The sequence below is a fragment of the Temnothorax americanus genome, unplaced genomic scaffold (assembly GCF_048541705.1).
Source record: "Temnothorax americanus isolate GAGA-0224 unplaced genomic scaffold, ASM4854170v1 Scaffold80, whole genome shotgun sequence".
Classification (NCBI taxonomy): domain Eukaryota; kingdom Metazoa; phylum Arthropoda; class Insecta; order Hymenoptera; family Formicidae; genus Temnothorax; species Temnothorax americanus.
In genome coordinates this window covers 353969-372500 of record NW_027509803.1, presented here as the reverse complement: position 1 = coordinate 372500, position 18532 = coordinate 353969, and the positions used below count along the sequence as shown (strand labels likewise).

The 18532-nt window shown below is 36.9% G+C and overlaps 1 protein-coding gene across 4 annotated transcripts in view; it reads left to right on the top strand.

Moving 5' to 3' along the window:
* LOC143907445 (venom dipeptidyl peptidase 4) overlaps window positions 1-18532 on the top strand; it is a 432526-nt gene that overhangs the window by 237179 nt on the left and 176815 nt on the right. The window lies entirely within an intron of this gene.

Sequence of the window (18532 nt, the reverse complement as noted above, 5' to 3'; positions counted from 1 at the left end):
TTATACGCAAGTTTGAACATCATATTTTTTAACTGCCGATGACAAGTATACGCATTGCGCGCAGTGTGAGTAACACAAACTCGTACATTTGATGTTCTGTCACAGCAGCACGCGAACAAACTACCGAAGAGATTAGAAGTTCGTCGGTGTACCTGCGCGCCTTTAGGAATACGTGAGATATTCAGTCAAAGACTAATGAGAAGAATGCTCGCTGCGTGAAGATAACTTTGCACGACTATAAGAGACTAAATTATGTTAAAGTAAACTTTATCTGAAAATTATACATTATTATAAATAATAAGATCTTATATAACAGAACAACGGGCGGAAAAATGAAAAGAGAATGATAAAACGAAGTATATGCAATGACTGCTCGTATCTTCATAATTTTTCTTTAGTTTTATTGATTTGGAAAGAATCTGCACTCATACATTTAATATAAGTTACTCAGGCAATTGTAAAATAAAACTACTCAAACTGTCGTCTGTTATTTTTGCCGAGTAAGAAACTTCGAGTAAGAAAAACGTAGATATTTGGAAATTGTGTTTCCTCTGATAAACGAAAATCGTATATCGACATTTCCCAGCTCTGTGAGGAAAACCTTCAGGCGCAAAGCTCGCTTCCGATAAAATTTGATCGGAAAAAAGTAAATGAATGTACGTCATTGATAGGAGAAAAGTGTTTCAGCGAAAAAGATGGAAGGAGAAAGAAGGGACTGAAAAGGAAAAAGAAAATGAATATAAAAAGAAAACTCGAGATAACTATATAAGGGTATAATATATAAGGGTGTGTATAACAAGAATATTTTTAGGTCTCGTATTATATATCGAATATATATCGAGAAACTCTTATTTTATGCTGAACGAATTAACGAACCTGAGAGAAAGGTATAATTATCTCAGAGGCATGAATATTTTCTAATTTTAATGCCGCAAAAATAAAGCGATTGATTTATTTTTATTGATTGACTTTTGGAGTCTGGTACTTTCGTCTCGGATAATATCGTGAAAGAGAAAATTGCACTCGAATCGCCTTCACACGAAGCCGAATCTATTTTAAATCCAGATTGAGAGCAGCCGAATCCGATATATATATAAGTCTGAAAATCTCGGATAATTTGATACACTACGTTAAATTGCAAGTATACGCTTCTTTAAGCTTTTGAGAATCGTAAAAGATTTTAATGATAGTTCGAAAAAACATTTTTAGATATCCAGCACAATGCAAAAACCAAAACTTTAAAAGTATCAAAATGTAAATAAAAGTTTATATAGGTACGTTTATTATCTGTTTGTTAAACGTTGACGATAGCAAAATACATTCAACATTTCTTTTCTTTTTTTATCTTTTCCGGTTAATAGAAATTATCGGGATAAATTAATTATTGGTGATAAAATTATTCTACTTCTTATATTTCGATTTTGATTAATCTAATTTTTCTAATAGCTGGTTTGTTTCATTTGAAAATTATCGAATTCTTTTTCTTTTCTCGCTTAAATTCTCTTTTCTCGGCCTTTTGCAAAGTACTCTACGAACTTAAATCTACATTATTCTCGTCCCTTCATGCATTTTGATTAGTCTAATTTTTTTAACAGCTGGTTTGTTTTATTCGAATTCTCTTTTCTCTCTCCCTTAAATTTTTCTTCTCGGTCCTCCCGCATAAAATACTGTTCGAACTTAAGTCTACATTATTCCGGCGTTTCAATTCATTTATCTCGCATATTGCCTCCCTGGAATGGAGCATTATTCCATAGCGATAACCCTTACACAACAACCCTTACACGCTATACTGCAACGGGTTAATATCATGGTAGATACGTTATCTTTATTGATCATCAATTACGTCGGCGGCGTCTTTAGCGAGCTAAGAAGCGGTGCAATTAGATAATACGTTATCTACGTTCGCTATCTTGTTTCCCCCGTGCAATGGCTTTTAATTCGTGCGAGCAGCTCGAGAATACGATAGTGGACTTATCGGATCGCTCCATGTCCTGTAAAAGGGGGAAAGGGCACCCACCGTGGATAATATCGCGAAAGCGCACGATACTCTTTCACGGCGACTCAGAAATTGGATACCAGCACGCCGCGCGCCGGTTCCGTATAATAATGAGCGCGCATGTACATACGCCGCGACTCCATTGAATTTTGGGATAGATCCAAATTGGATCTCACGTATTTAGCGTCGCCGACCGACTGCACCAACTGGGTTACAAGCATTTCAGGAACGGATGAAGTAACGCCCGACGGATCCCTTTTGCCTTTTACCCGCCGTTGCTTATTTGGAAATAATCTTTAAAATCTTGGAATTAATCTGAGGAGGAAACTGGACTCGATATAGACTTTTGTTTTTTAAAACGCTATTACGATTTCTTTAATTACGATTTGTTAGGCATTTGCTCTTTATTTTACTCTTGCGATAATTTTTCTTACAGTTTAATTAAAAATTTAGAGTTTTGTTCCTTATTAATCAGGATAACAATTAGTCTTTATGCGTATATAATAAGTAACGAAATATCCGATATTTTGAGATGCCTCCGTTTTATCGGGGAAAAGTTCGTAACATTAAATTCAAGCAATATCGAAGAATGACCGTTTATAACTACGTTGTAATGCGTTTTATAGATTCATTATGTTTCCACTTTATTTTGAGAAGTACTTATATGGACGTCGAAAAATAGATGAACTTCGGGATCCAAAAATTCATTATCCGACACTGATGGACTCGCTGGCGTGCACCTGTACTCGTTTAACGACGGCGCATTCGCCGGAAGTAGCTGCAGCTACGATAATGGCGAATATACAAATGACGACCTGGTTGTTTTCCTCCGGTGCTACCCCATTCCCTCGGCCACCTATACCTCTTCACGACGACGACGCGACGGTCTTTTCGCTCGGTGACTTCTAGCGGAAATGCGCCGACAAGTAATTCGACTAGTTATGCTGACTATAATACTCTGCTTGTTGCGTAGATATATCAGCTTTAATGGGGAATTAAAACTACTCGGTGCGATAAATTTCGTCAGTTAATTATTTGTGTCACATATTTTACGCTCTCTAAATCTCAGAGTGGTTTCGCTACTAATATATTAGAGTGATTGGGATAGTCACTCCAAAAAAGAGGGTTGTCACTCTAATTTGAGTAAATGCGGGCACTCATAAGGAGTGAATTTTTCACGCAAATTTTTAGAGTGGTTACTCTACCGGAGTGATACGATCTCACTCTAAAGCTACAGTGAATCAGGATTTACTAAAGATCGGCTGATAATCTCGGACGGAGAAAGAATTAACCAATCGCATTGGTCAATTGCCGAATTGTTTAAATGTGATTGGTCAATTATTTCTCCGTCCGAGATTTCGGAGCGATTTTCAAATATCGTGGACACAAGGTTTTAGAGTGGCAAATCGCTCGAAGTGTACAGGCTCAATTTTCACTCTTCGTTACATTTGCATTTTTTACTTGTTTTAAGTGACATTTCACTCTTCGACTTTTAGAGAGCACGGCGCTGATAACATGTCTCACTGTTGGGGTTTGGTCTTATTTTTTATATTTAATCGAAATATTAATATCGAATATTGATGCGATCCTGGATGATATATTAATGTTTTACATTATTTGGATTGACTTTTTCTGTAATAATATGCTTTTCAAGTATCAGTACTCTTAGTTTATCTTTCAAGATAAAAATAATAATTATTGAGAAACTTATTTTGACTTATAGAATTTATGATAGATGATAGTATAATTGGAAGAATTCCGGATTTGAATGCACAGAGAATTCTTGGCGAATACAATACCTTAGAGATAACTCGCGAGAAGAAATGTCTTTGATCTTCCGCGTGGTCGACCGAATTCTTCCACTCGCAATTCACGACGCGCAGAAAAACGAAGTTGCATACGAAAAGTCACTCTGCCGTTCGTTTGTCCGCGATTTTTTCGAATAAGCTTTGACTGTGGACGAAATTTTTTTGCTTCCTTTTTGTACGCCGTGCTTTTAAGAGTACCTGCTATGTCAGTTCGATCATGCTAAATTTTTATAGCGTACATAAAGGGTGATCCCATAACGACCCCCGTTGATTAATAGGCCAATTAGGTAATGATAATAGCATGGATGATGGATAAAGTTTGCTTAACTCGCGTTCAATCGGAGATTAGGTATTTCCGGCGGAGTTTACAGACGCGTTAATTGCGCGAACTCTGCATTTATTTTAAAATTAGTCGCTCTTTAGATTTACTTCTGTTATTTTGCGATGATAATTTTATATCTAACTCGTGCTTATTTTTTTACACGAAGTACTTATCCGAGATTTATGCGACGAAAATTGAGCGTGCTATATTTTCGGTGAAGTCCGGAAATCCGTCAATTTTGTTTCGCGCGTACGACGGAAAAATGCCAAGTTTCGCCACTTGGACCTAAATTTTACCTTGGATTTCGTCCGATTTTTATCTGTGCCGAACAACGTGCTGCATATGCGGAAAATTACTCCCGTCGCCAGCATCGTTTGGTGACTCTCGTCTGATTCGGTGCTTTCTAGGCCACAATCAGTTTCCTGTCAGTACGCAGCATCACGTACGTATTCGCAACGTACAACGTGTGTGTTTGTGTGTGTGTATGCGTGTGTGTGACTCGGGCATACGTAGCGCATGTCGATCGTGTTGTTTCGGCGACCCGCTTCCGGGAATCCTCCTGTTTCCTCCGTGTATTTCGTTACGGGATTATAGCGTCTGTCAGGTACATTAAATTACTTCTCCGCGATTCAGCCCTAAGATATATAAGCCTTATTTCGTTCGTGGTTCCCCGACGCGATCTGAGCAGTTCGATCAGTAATTGAATATCCTCGAGGGTCACTGGAAAATACGACGCAGGGCGTCGCAAACATTTGTTCATAAATCACTCTCGTTGACTTTCATGTCGATATTTTATTTCTGCACTTCTTTATTGCTCATTAACACCTTTGTTACTCTTTATTGCTTTCATTAACAATATTCGATGAAATTGAAATTGGATCAGAATAAAGGCACAGGTGAAAAAGCACTTTAATATTTTTATATATAAGTCAAATTTACGACACATAATAATTAACTTTATATCTCATCGATTAAATAACGATTTCGCGAAATATTTTGGAAGAACTTTAATAAGTATACTTCCAAAGTTATACGCAAAGTAAGATTACACGAAACTTTTTTATATCGTTGTCAGTGAATTATAGAATATATACCTAAATATGATACGCGATTTTATAAATTTGTAATCGTCAATGCGGTATGTGATAATAAGATTATATTGAAAGGTTTCAGGTAGGTATTTGATATTTTCAAAGATATTTTGATATTTCAGAAAATATTGGACGTATATGTTGTAACGTTGTAAAATTTTTATTATCTTGAGGGAAGAGCCGTGTGTGCGCACGCTACTGTATTTAGTTTTTCTTTGGCCTAAGGCGACAGAAAATCTGCGTGGTTTGTTCTGGCCTGCTTCCAATTTTGCATCACGTTTTATCTCGAAGCAGAAATAAAATAGCATTTTGGCTCTAGGATGGTACCTGGATTAATATATATGGTTATAAATATAGAGAATATATTTCAAAAAAGTTACGAGACCAATTAGATTTGAAATTATTCATGTACAAAACATTAAAACTTTGAATATTATTTTCAATAATTTTGAGATATTGATTAACTGAAAAATAATATCTCATTATACAGTTACTTTTGAGCCTTAATTGGATACAATTATTATTTAATGTTCATTATTAAAATTTGAAATATACCAATGCGTCTCACTATCGAGGTTGTTATTTGATTTGATTCTTGCTTGTTTATTATTGTATAAACGATGAGAAATATTACAATTACAACAATTGCAATGTTGCAATATTCGACCGTAATGCCATGCAAGATGAAAATTTAGTAATCAAAGAGCACCAGGTTTGTACAAACGTGGGAAATAAATCAACATTACTGGAAACGTGCTTTTCTCGCCATAAGCTCAGACCCCATTAAACATTAATTGAGCGCGTAATCCGCTTCGGTAAAAAAAAGCGAGTTACATCGGACAGTTATGTAAATTAGCTTGTATATCTCATCGCTCTCATCGATTTCCGGGAGTGCGGAGCGTACTTACTGATAGAGAACGGTCGGATTTATCGGGATTTAGCGGGACTATAGTGTCCACGGAGGGAACATATCCCCTCGATCCGATTAACTTATTGCGGGGAAAGACGGAGCGCGGCGCGGCGCGGCGCGGCGCGCGAGATTTAACGCGCGCTTATTTACAGTAATGGCGGTTTAATTAACCCGGATTTACGCGCGCTCTTCTTTCCCGACGCGTTCTACTGTTTATCAAAATAAGGCGGCGGCAACGTCGACGACGAATTCCACTACGTCCTTAGCCCGCGGAATCCCATTTGTAACTCCCCTTTTCGCCCGTCTATCCCGCAGGAGCAGTTTTATTCGCGCGGAGCGTCATTCGCCGAGAGATGCAACAACAAATTATCCTGTCGCTCCACGATGGCACTTCCGCTGGAAATCCCTGTCAAGTCTGGTTTTTAATGCACTGCACCGCAAGACCGGCGGAAATAGCAATGACTGTCAAAGACAGAAGCTTCAATCTTCCCCGTGTGATCGTGAACTTCTCGTGCTCGAGCAAAAAATCTCGTCGTAAAGCTTCGATTTACTATTAATTACGCGAAACTTGTAAGTCGCATTATATAAGTCCGTAATTCTCTATTTAGAAAGACAATCTTAATTTTTTAGACCTAAGCGTAAAGTGGTATTATAAAGTTGAAAGGGATAAGGGAGATATAGTATCTATAATACTTTTTTAGAATATTAAATAGGGTAAGTCCGGGACAGTTCGACCACTTTTTATTAAAAAAATCGTACATTTGTTATTTTTTTGCATTTATTAATTTTAAACACGTTAATGCTTTCTTGAAATACAATACTTAAAAATAAATGTGTTGCGCTCGCCGAGTCCGCGTTCGCGTCTCACCGCTCGCACTCTCACTCACTCGCGCAATAACCGGCACTCGCGGTCAATGAGACGACACAATATAAGAAAAGTAAAGACTCGTTTATTAGAGCAAACGGATTGAAACACAGAATCGAGCTGTCACGTCCGCTCGGAGACGGAGACTCAGAACAAACCAACAACAAATCGTAGTAAATCGATATCAATAAACAGCTAGTCGTCAGGGACGATCTTCGACTTCCGTTCGTGCAACGGGTGTCTCAGCGCGGGCGCAATAAATGTAAATTATAATTTATAGGAAACTAAAAACATTTATTTTTATATTTTGTAAAAAATAGAGATATTGCAACTTGTTCGGTCTCATCCGCATGTCAAGGTTAGACCGTCATACACATTGTGGGTGAGATCGACTTTAAAAAACATTAAATCAATGGGACACTCTGTATATAACTTTTGCACACATATATTGATCTAATAAAGGCATACAAAGACTTTTGTTACTATTCTTCAAATGCATTTACCATAACGAGTGTGATAAGGATATCAATAATTATCAAAGATAATTTCGTATCCGTCATTTATGAAGTTTATTCAATAGTTTTACAGAAATATATATTTTTAATTTAAACAGTAAGAATAATTTTTTTTATTTTTGATATCAATTTTTATGAAAAATTTTGTGTTGGCTAGACTAATATTAAGTTGTCTATTACTTTATTTTTATTATTAACAATAATATATGGTCATTTTATTTATATAATGTGTTTTTTACGCATATGGACAACAAATTAATTATATCTAATAGATCGTTTCTTTTAATTTGGTCAATATATTTTTTGCAGTGCTTCTTATTTTTATCGCATGTCATGTTCGCTTGTAACATTTTTTGTTTAATGAAAAACCTGCTTTTATTTACCTTCCGCGAAACATATCGCGTAACAAATTTAAAGAACAAACTACAACTTTTGGACCTGTACGCTATGAATCATCACAATTTTTGTTTTTCTGGGATGCGAATGCTTCAAAAACTTCACAATCAGATAGATACATCTTATGTTATAGTTTCCTCCTTTTATTTCGCGAAAGTAAAGAATTTGTCCGAAGAACAGAGACGCGAGATTTCCACCGTTGAAGCTTACCTATATAGAGACCAGGTTATTGACTCGTTTCGCGCAACCGGCAGATCTCTCGAAAAAGATAAAATTAGATTTGTTTGCGTCTTAAGCTTCTTAACGTAACGGGTAAATTTTAAAGAAAATATCTGCGAGTGCTCAGATCTTACACTATACTTTGCGGCTTCTGTTAATACCATCTAAAAACAAGGATTATCCAGATAATGACGAAATTTATTTTTTCTGTTTATAAACTCGATATATTCTTGGTTTAATAAGCAAGCATAATATTTTAATGATGCATAATTAAGTTATTATCGGCTTACTAAAAATAAGTTTAAATATTAAAAATTGTATTTGAGGAAATGTAAAAGAAAGAACATGCTGCAATATTCCATTTAATTTTTACACAAAGTGCTTTGATGCATTTATTAGACATATGTATATACGATTTTAAAGATTTCGCTATCACGTAATATACAATGTGTAATACAAAAGAGGATACATAAAAGAAAGGGAAGGTGCTTCAAATTGCGTCGAAGCATATTCCTCGAATATATGACCGATTTCTCGTCTGTCTCGTGTGAAGCGATGCGGAAATTACTTTTCTCGGAACAAGTTGACACTTACACAACTTGACTTAAGTGTCTCGCATGCGGCTTGCCGTTTAACCTCCCCCCCCCCTCATCCTTTAATGCGAAAGTTAGCTGCGTGCACACGCAAAGTTCGAAAAGCTCTCCTGATGTCGATAAACGCGCTCATCGCGGCTTGAATGCAACTCGTGCGCGGCAACTTGCGCCGCGCAAGCACCCCGTAAATATGCCTGTTACACGATCCGGTGCGAACCGTGCGTTTTTTGAAGAGGAAGCCGATCTTACGGCGGCTCGTAAAACGCTCAACTGCCATTTCGGGGCCTAGGCCTAGGTAAGTTTCATTAAACTTCTCGCTGAGTAAATGAGCGATTCAAGCGTCGTAAAAAGTTGCAAGTTTCGGCGTTAGTAAAGTGAGTTTCTGAGAAAAGGACGGTAAGAAGGTGGAGGAGAAAATCGCGAGAATGGTAGAAAAGATAGTTAAAAGGGAACAGATAGTAGAATAAAGTAGAACGGTATTTTCTTTCAAAAAACGTAGTTCGATTTCCGTTATGTTACGAAGAGAATAATTAACGACGGTAATGCGAATATTTGAAAACGGTGATCAGTTGAAAGTATATAGATATACAAACAATAGCGATTTGTGGAAAAGATAAAAGGAAAATAAAAATCTGTAGCTCGTCGAATAGGAATAAAGCATAAAAGTAAGTATAAAATAAAGACGTTTGATGGTAGTATTCTCTGGATAAATGTAAAAAGAAGAAAGAACGAGAAAAGAAGTTTTGAACAATGAGAGAAAAAAATAGTTGCAGTCATCACAATTTCACTACAATTTTTAGTTATTTTTTTATACCAACTACATTTTTATAGTTATTTTAACAATGCGAAATTATAGCTGACTCAATAGGTACTACATTATTGTTGTCATAACTTTAACATGCGTTTATTAAACCATAACTTGGTTTTATACATATAATCTGCAATTTATGTATAGTAAGTCGTACTATAAATATGATGAAGATGACTATAATTGAAAATCATTATAGCAATAATAACTATAAAAATAATAAATTCAACCATAATTATTTTACCATCCAATTATAGTCACAAATACCAAACACTTTCCTCTCAGTGAAGAGAGGGAGAAGAAACAAAGCGCCCCGTCAAAGATTGCCGGAGGAATGGTTTTATTCACGAGACTCGCGATGGGTGAAGGATAGCGGGAGATAAAACGGTCAAGATGTGCTCCAGTGAGGCCGATCTAACTTTCGCTGTTGCGGCGAGGCTATTTCACCGTTTGCAATGTCGGAACGCGATAAATTATCCCGCTCGGCTTTACCGCCGGCTCTTTACCTGTTGGTCGGCGACAACAGCGATCGAGAAGAACGACCTGTAAGGCGACGAAGTAACTTAACTCCGTGACACACTGGCACGCGAGCGGGAAGTCGGTCCACCGTTTCGCCCTCGCGCGTGCCATGATACATATATCATGCCTTGAGAAACGTAATCGTGCGACGTGACACTTTCGCACGACGGCATCGGACAGTTATCGGATAATCGGATAAATCCTATTTACCTCTCAGAACTTGTTACATCTCGTAGTCATGAGATGAGGTGCGCGCCGAATAGAGTGGGTACACAAGCGATCCAGTTAGCGCATCTCCGGGGAAAATTTTTCTAGAATATTTACGTTGTGTGCGGGAGCACGGCTGTTGGCGGAGGAGCCGGTTAATGTAATTGAACAACCAAGTGGACGTTACGTGTCGCGGAAATTAAGTCGTCGGTGTTAAGCGCGCGCGTAGCGTTACTTTTATACCCAGCGGAATCGCGTGACTCGGCGCGTATCGCGTGACTCTGCGCGTATATATAATATCGCGTTCACCGCGCCGCGCGCCGGGCCGGTGCGTGAATTTTAAGATAATAGCGTCTCCTCGCTCTTGCAGGCTTTATAACTCTTCAATTATCGATTTCTTTGTTTAGCGTTTTTTTCACAATAATTGATTTTGAGATGAAAATCAAGATGCTATATTCAGCGTAAAATATATATTACCGAGATGCGAACTGAAATATTTCACGCCGCCTACCATCTCCTTAGATTTCCCTGCAGAATTTGGGTAACGAAAAGGAATCTACACGTTTTGTTTTAAAGTTGAACATACGAGAGGAAGCTCGTCCCGTGCAAACAACGAGCAAGCAAAATACAGCAAAAAAATAGACGTTTCATAATAAATATGATTACGCGAAAATATTGCTTTCAATAAATTGTACATTATATAACAATCATACTGAAATGCGTGGCTTGTGTACAGCGTGACCGATGCACGAGATATTAGCGATATATCTCCTAAATTTTGAACGCCGCATAGCTTATTCCGGTGAATAGGATTCAATGAGATTTACTGTCATTTGCCGGATATCGTTGACGAGCGACGTGCGATTGCAGCAAATACCTTAATTTCCGAAGCACAGAGCTATATGTACGCAAATCATCACTGAATATTCGAAATTGCGTTGTATATTTATGCCAAGTACAAACGGGGGCCTATAATATCGCGAGTATTGTGCTGTAGTTATAAGCTTTGTAATACGCGTAATTTTGAGTTACAGTAATGAAAAAATTAATAATACATATGAATAATTTTAGAAAACAGCATTTGTATGATATATATCAATAATACACAATTTTAGAAAAAAAAATAGTTTTATATAAAAGTAATTTGTATGATTTATTTAATTAGTTTTTTATCTCAAATTTAGTTATTATGTAATTTATTTTAAATACTTTTTAGAAAAGTTAATTTCATACAAATAATGACAATTGTTTATATTATAATTTTAATTTGTTCAAACTTTTGCAAATAAAATAGAAATTAAAATTTCATCACGATTCAGCATGTTATATTTAAATTTGTAATTTTACTTTTTAAATGCATATTTCTGTATATAATTATTTCTTTTATATACCTACACATAATTGCAAACAATCGCGGAAATAAGATTATTCTTTTAGGATAAAGACTGCGGATACTTTATCAAATTTTACAAATTTTAATGTGTCTGCATGCACCAATACGACCACCAATTATAAGTTGTGCTGCCGGTTCATCCTGTCAGTCGTAAAGATAGAGAAGACTGCACCGTACGTCAAAGAAATGTATCAGCGTGCTCCGATATGCGTGCTTTTTTTACAGCGAGCAGGATTTCGATAGGAAATGCGGTAACTACTTGGTCTCAATTTTGAGGGTAAGCGACGCGGACGAAATGCTCTCGATACCAATACGCCACACGTTGACGGCTCAGTTACAAATTATGGATCCTCAAAGCCCGATGCTGTTACTTGGCGTCTCGCCAGGCCTGCTCTTATCACAGGCCGCTACATTTTTTAAATCCTTTTGCTCGCCCGTCGACCACCGGCGTGGTGTGGTTCACGCAACGACCGCGAAAATCAATATTCTCGAGATAAAGTATGAGCGTGATTCCGCAGCGCCACGTGCTCCGTCATACACGTCCGAAGACAGTAAATTCCACAGTAGTGCTCACACATTCAACGGAAGAAAAAAATATTTATTAATATAAATATATAATTATACTGATGAATAAATGCGGCTATATAATAATTCCTTGTTAACAGGTTAGCAATTTGTAAACGTGATAGTCAGTTAGATTTCATCGGAATACAATTTGTCTTTTTCGGTAAAAAATACTTTATAAAATAATCGACTAATTGTAAGTAAATTTTGTTTTTATTTTATAAAATAATTTTGACATTATCTTATTTTTATTTAGTAATTGGAAGCACATTGACTGCTTTTTTAAATAGTAAGTGCTATTGTTTCAGTCATAACGTGACATAAAAAGCAACATTTTCTATTAACATTAACATTTGTATTTCATATCGTACAAATTAGAAGATATTGCAGTGCTCAATATTTTTGCAACATACAAATACTATATTATATTATAATAGTGTATATTGCATTATTAATATAAAGTTACATGTGATTACATTTATATGTTGACTTTTTAAATTTTTTTTTTTCCAAAAAACTTGAAGTGTATCTAAGATTTTTAAATTGAACAATCTGGTGGTACATGTCCCACAACTACCATGATTTCAGGGTAAATTTTAAGAGAAATTTCTATCCGTGTATTTACTCTCACTATTACAGAAGAAATTAAAATTTGGCTAAATTTGCTTATAAGTTAGTTTGTGCTTAAAGCCCGCTGGATTTCAGTTCCGGCAAACGAGTTTTGGCACGGAACAGAGGCGAAAATGCTAATCGCGATTCAAGAAACGCAATTCGCGAGAGATACACCGAGTCTCTTAAACTGGCGATTTGACTTCTCGAAGAGACGATGGAGCGGAACAGGCAGACTCGCGAAGACGATAGCGCAGCGACTCTAAGGGGGTAGGAGCGTGTCCTCTTCAGAGATCACGCTCGTGGAAGTAAGAACGAACACCTCGTTCGATATCGCGGACACTTTGCACGTAATACCTTTACCGGTAGCGCGGCGCTCAAACTGTATTCAGACGGCAAATGCGAACGACGAATGCGGACGGGGAAAGGACGATAATCGACTGAGAGGCTAAACGGTTACTTTTCGGTTGGAACCGAAACGCGTGACTGATAGCTGTGTAACGACGCCCGACGGCGCGTAATTGTAAGGAGCCGAGTTAATTAGAATCCGGTATTCGTCGCGGAGATCCATTTTAATGATAATGATTGCCGGCGCGGATTGAAAAGAATACCACGGATTCGCGATTCATGAGAAGTAAACGCGACCGCCTTTCTTAATGGCGAATCTCTTTCGACGGGAGAAAATGTTTTCCGAGAGGAAAGCGTGAAATTAATATCCCGGTATGTACACACAAATGAAAAGGGAAAAGGTTCATCGTAGGAAATAAAAGAAGCTTTTGAAAACTTCTTCATTATCGTAGGATACTTTTTCGAAGTGTGTGTGTATATATCCCGTAATAAAAAACTGTATATATCGCCTTTGGAAAATTGCCATTCATTCGCCATTGCCGAAAATGCCAATGGCGATAAATGGCGAATTGCGGCGCCTAAGGAGATTTTTTCGATTGAGTTCTCCATTTGAAAGGGAATAGGAATTTTTTAATGGGGATTAAATGAAAAAAGGCAAATCGCTATTTATTGCCATTCGCTAATGACATTTTTTGCAATAGCAAATATGTGTGAATGGCATCTTTCTATTATTTATACAATTACTGAAAAGGAGTTTAATGTTACAACAACAAACTTGCGCGCATCATTTAGCTATAACAGATGTAATTTAAGTTTTGCCAAAGACAGCATTTGTCTTTGCAAAACTTATCTGCTTTTTGCCTTGCAGAGGGTCTGCGTATATACATGGCTAGATGTATTTTAAATACGAGAAAGTTCTTCTCGCCATGCGCCGCCTAGCGACGTTGTTGTTGACGAATGCTCATCATTCGGCAGTGTTCAGCATTTGTACTGAAATGGACATCGTTATTAACATTGACCATTGAATCAATTGCCATTCATTATTCAATGGGCATCGTTAATAGCTGATATGATTATTCGGTTCATCCGCATTTGCTTTCCAATGGGCATCATTAGGTAATGCTATTTTTTAAATGGATATCCATTGACTACTCAATGGTCATTTTTGTACGCCATTGACAAGTGCGGAAATCCCAATGGGACCCCATTCATTATCCAATGGATTCGTATGAGGACCATTGGTTGCCATTGACTGTTCAATGTGCTTTTTTATTACGGGTAGGGACGTAGATGAACAATTTCTGAGAGTTTTTGATTAAAATATGTACTGTTTATAAAAATAGAATGTATAGAATCTAATATATAAACTTGAAACCATTTGCACTAATTAGATAAAAAAATAATTACATTACTAATTAAATTATTAGAAAGTAATGGCTAAAGGATTGCGAAGGATTTTATTCAGTTGTTCATTAATAAAAACAATGAATTTGTGAAAAAATTTTTGGACCATTCTTTGGTGTTGCAATATTACTCAATTAATCCTTTTCACAGTTGAGCTTCCACTTACAATGATACTCTATCGATGAATAGCGAGCGAAAATCATGCGCGTAATGCGGCTGTCAATTAATTAATTATTCTCGAGCGATTCAACGGCGCGGTGATATCTAAATATAAACCGTGGGAATTCGCTGCGACGCCAATAAAACGTTGCATTGTAAGAACGTTATCGGAAAATCGAATGCTTCTTTTCGTATAATATCGCTTGTAGAGTATCGTCGGCGAGTACCCGGCCGCAACTTCACGTTACACATACACACACACACAGACACGCGTGCACATTAATAGCAATCGGTATCGAGAAATCGCTCGTTGCACGGAGATATATTAGAAATTTTACGACCGCGACTAGAAATGCCGGACAGCTATAGACCGTGATATTTATTGTGTCCTATTATTGCTGTTTTCGCGCACTGGCGCGCGGCGTGTAGGGGTACTTATCAGTTGTATAGAGGACGAAGCACCCAACGGCCCAAGTATTCTCGGTATTTTTCATGCCGTTTAACGCGTTATTCCGTGGGCGTTATTCCGTGGGGAGTTAAGTGCCTTATCATCTCTATCGATGTAATTTTTTCATCGCATTCTTCACTCTTCTTTCTGTAAAGATAGCAGTGTGCGTGTGCGTGTTCGCGTGCGCGCGCGCGTGCGTGCGTGCGTGCGTGCGTGCGTGCGTGCGTGCGTGCGTGCGTGCGTGCGTGTGTGTGTGTGAATCATTCATTTCGCTCATATACATATATTCTCAATAAGAATACCTAATAGGAAATGGCTATCTAAGAAAGCGAGTTTAGGGTATTATTTTAGTAATAAAAATTAATTTGACAAAATAAAATTTGGCAAAAATTTTATTTAAATTTTATTTTTTAAGGCATTTATATAAAAAATTAAAATATTAAAGAAGATTAAAATATCATGGAGAATGATGGAATTTTCTATACATGTATACTTGAATTAGAATTAGATAATTAAAAATTATCTCCAATATCTTAACTTGGTATTTGGAGGTTATCTAGAATTTGAGTTTACAATTAATAATTAAAGCTTGCTCAATATTTTTAAAGCTTAAAAATTAGAAACCTTATATTTTTCATTAATTTTCGATGCTTTGTTAAAATTCAACCTACGTTTTATATGATTCGTTTTCGTTGAGGCTTCATCATGTCGCTTCCAACGGCGGGTTCTCGTTGGGGAAGCCGCGTTTCATCGACGCATAATAAATGGAAAAAGCCACGTTCTTTAACGCGACGGTGAGTTAAACGCCGAACCGTAAATCGTTTCCCCACTTTGTATAGGAAAAGCGTATCCGGTGCCGTCAAGGTGCTCGCTCATAAATCACGCCGCGCGCACTTGCGGGAGCCTCCTGAAATCGAAGGGGGAAGGGGGAAAAAGAGAAAAATATATCGGACGAAGGAAAAATCGCCTAGTGCACCGTTGTGCGTTTGTCGATATCGGACCATATAAAAAGATATTACATCCCACAGATGCATGTATTGCATCTATCTTAATGATCTAAATTAATGATGGGACTTTCCAAGCAACTATAGGGGGCTACTCAGAACGTCGAAAATCGCACACGTTATACATTGTATGTGTAATCGTATTACGTGTATTCTTACATATGCGAGCATAATTGATTATACATCTTTGTCTTGTTGCATCGTATAATGATTATAATTTTAATTCACGATATTTTTTTAGCAGGAATGTTTTCACACTCTCTAAAAGTCAAACAGAAATATCATTCAAAACGAATAAAATGCAATTTTGTAACAAAGAAATGAAAATTGAACCTGTGCACTTTGAGTGATTCGCCACTCTATTGTAAGAAAAAGTAAAATTACGCTCTCCTATATATGTATAAGTCCATTTGAGTGAAAAGGCACTTTTTTAGAGCGCAGTAGATTAGTATCTATATATAGGAGTGAATTATGTCACTCTACAATTTTGAGTGGAAAATGTTGGAGTAATCATCAGTCAAACGTTAGTGAATCGTGATTCGCTATAGCTTTAAAGTGAGATCGTATCACTCCGGTGGAGTAGCCGCTTTAAAAATTGGAGTGAAAAATTCAATCCTACCTTACGAGTGCCCGCATTTGCTCAAATTAGAGTGACAGCCTTCTCTTTTGTGACTATCGTAATTACTCTAATATATTAGTGGCGAAAGCACTCTATGAGATTTTAAAGAGCAGGCATTGCGTACTCTGAAGAACACTTGATTATACATTTACGCTATCGGTATCGATTGGCTTCCGCGGTCATTCTCTCCAAGAGATTGCCAGGATCTATTTTCGTCACCGACGAACCCGGGATAGATGAAGCCCGATGCGACGCCGACATCTTGGCTCGATAAAGTTTGGCTACCCGCGCCGATCACATTTAATTTTGATAAAGAAGTTTATAAATATGGGATCGTGCTTCACGTTGCCGATTGCTGGCCGTTTCGCCGACGGTAGCGGCGCCGGCTTTTATTTTTCCAGAAATACGAAATTCAATTCTCGATAAGACCGGCTTACGTAGGAACTGCCCCCGCCCTCCTCTTTTTATCATTCTCTTCCAGTCTATTCCTCATATCGCGATCGCGGCAACGCTATATCTCTCGCTATATACTCTCGCCAGCCGCATTCGGGAATGTCATTCCGAGGGAGAAGCGCGATGGTGGCTTTTCCCCGAATACACGGGATTCTGACTGGCATATTTGACGCGTGCCACTTAACGCGGATCGTTTATGAGATACGAAATTTTATTTTTTAAGTTAGACTGAATTTAATCTTGAAAATTTCGCGAGAATTGAATCCTCGCGAAACAACCAAATTTCTTGTACAATCTTTAATTTCTCTACGGGATTAAATTGTTTTTTTTTTTTACGATTCTGAAATTAGCGTGGAATCTGTCACAATAGTTCTGAAAAGGAAAAAAAGGATTTTTGTTGCAAAATGGGTACGTTTAGAAAAACGTGATTTATTTGCACACACGTCTTACACGTACATCAAAATAGAACTTATTATGAATAAACTTAACTGATGATATCAATATTGAGACATTTTAATGATTCGATTACACACGATTGTTGGCAAGCGCGCTATACAGTCGCAACAATATTTCGACGATATTACAAAATTTTTCCGGAATATACTTTATTCTCCAGTGATGCAGTATGCGCATGCAACATTTTAATTAAAATGTTGGACAAACAAATGTTGATATAAATCAAACACAGTCCAACGTAGTCAGTAACTGGAGTGAAATATATTCGAACATTTTCTACGTTTGCTTATACACAATGTTCGTGAATATATATAGTGTAGTAAATATAAATATTATATATAATAAATTTATGCAGTTGATGAATCTAAATATACGCAATATGAATCCTAGCTCGCTAAATAACAATTACAATTGTTATTTTTAATTGGAACATCGACGCTAATTACGCGAGCGCACATACGTATATTTATCAGCCGCGCGAATCTGTTGTAAAGTTTTATGCAATTTACTTTACAAACGAGATGAAATAGAAATTTTAATAATTTATTATTAATTGCACAATAATGTACAATTTTCTTGGGTGATAAAATAAAGATAATAAAAATATATTCTTAAAAGGCTAAAAAAACATGCAAAGCTTAGCGTTATTAATTTTTTTTGTTTCTCTAAAAAAAATTCCTGGAGAATACCTGTTCTTATGACTTTTCGAGCCAAAATACTTCCTTAATTATGAAAATAAAAAATTATCAATGATTGCGTTGTAATTGCACACAAATCTATATTAGTTACTTTCCATACGGTTATTGCCGGTGCACCTAACGCTAAT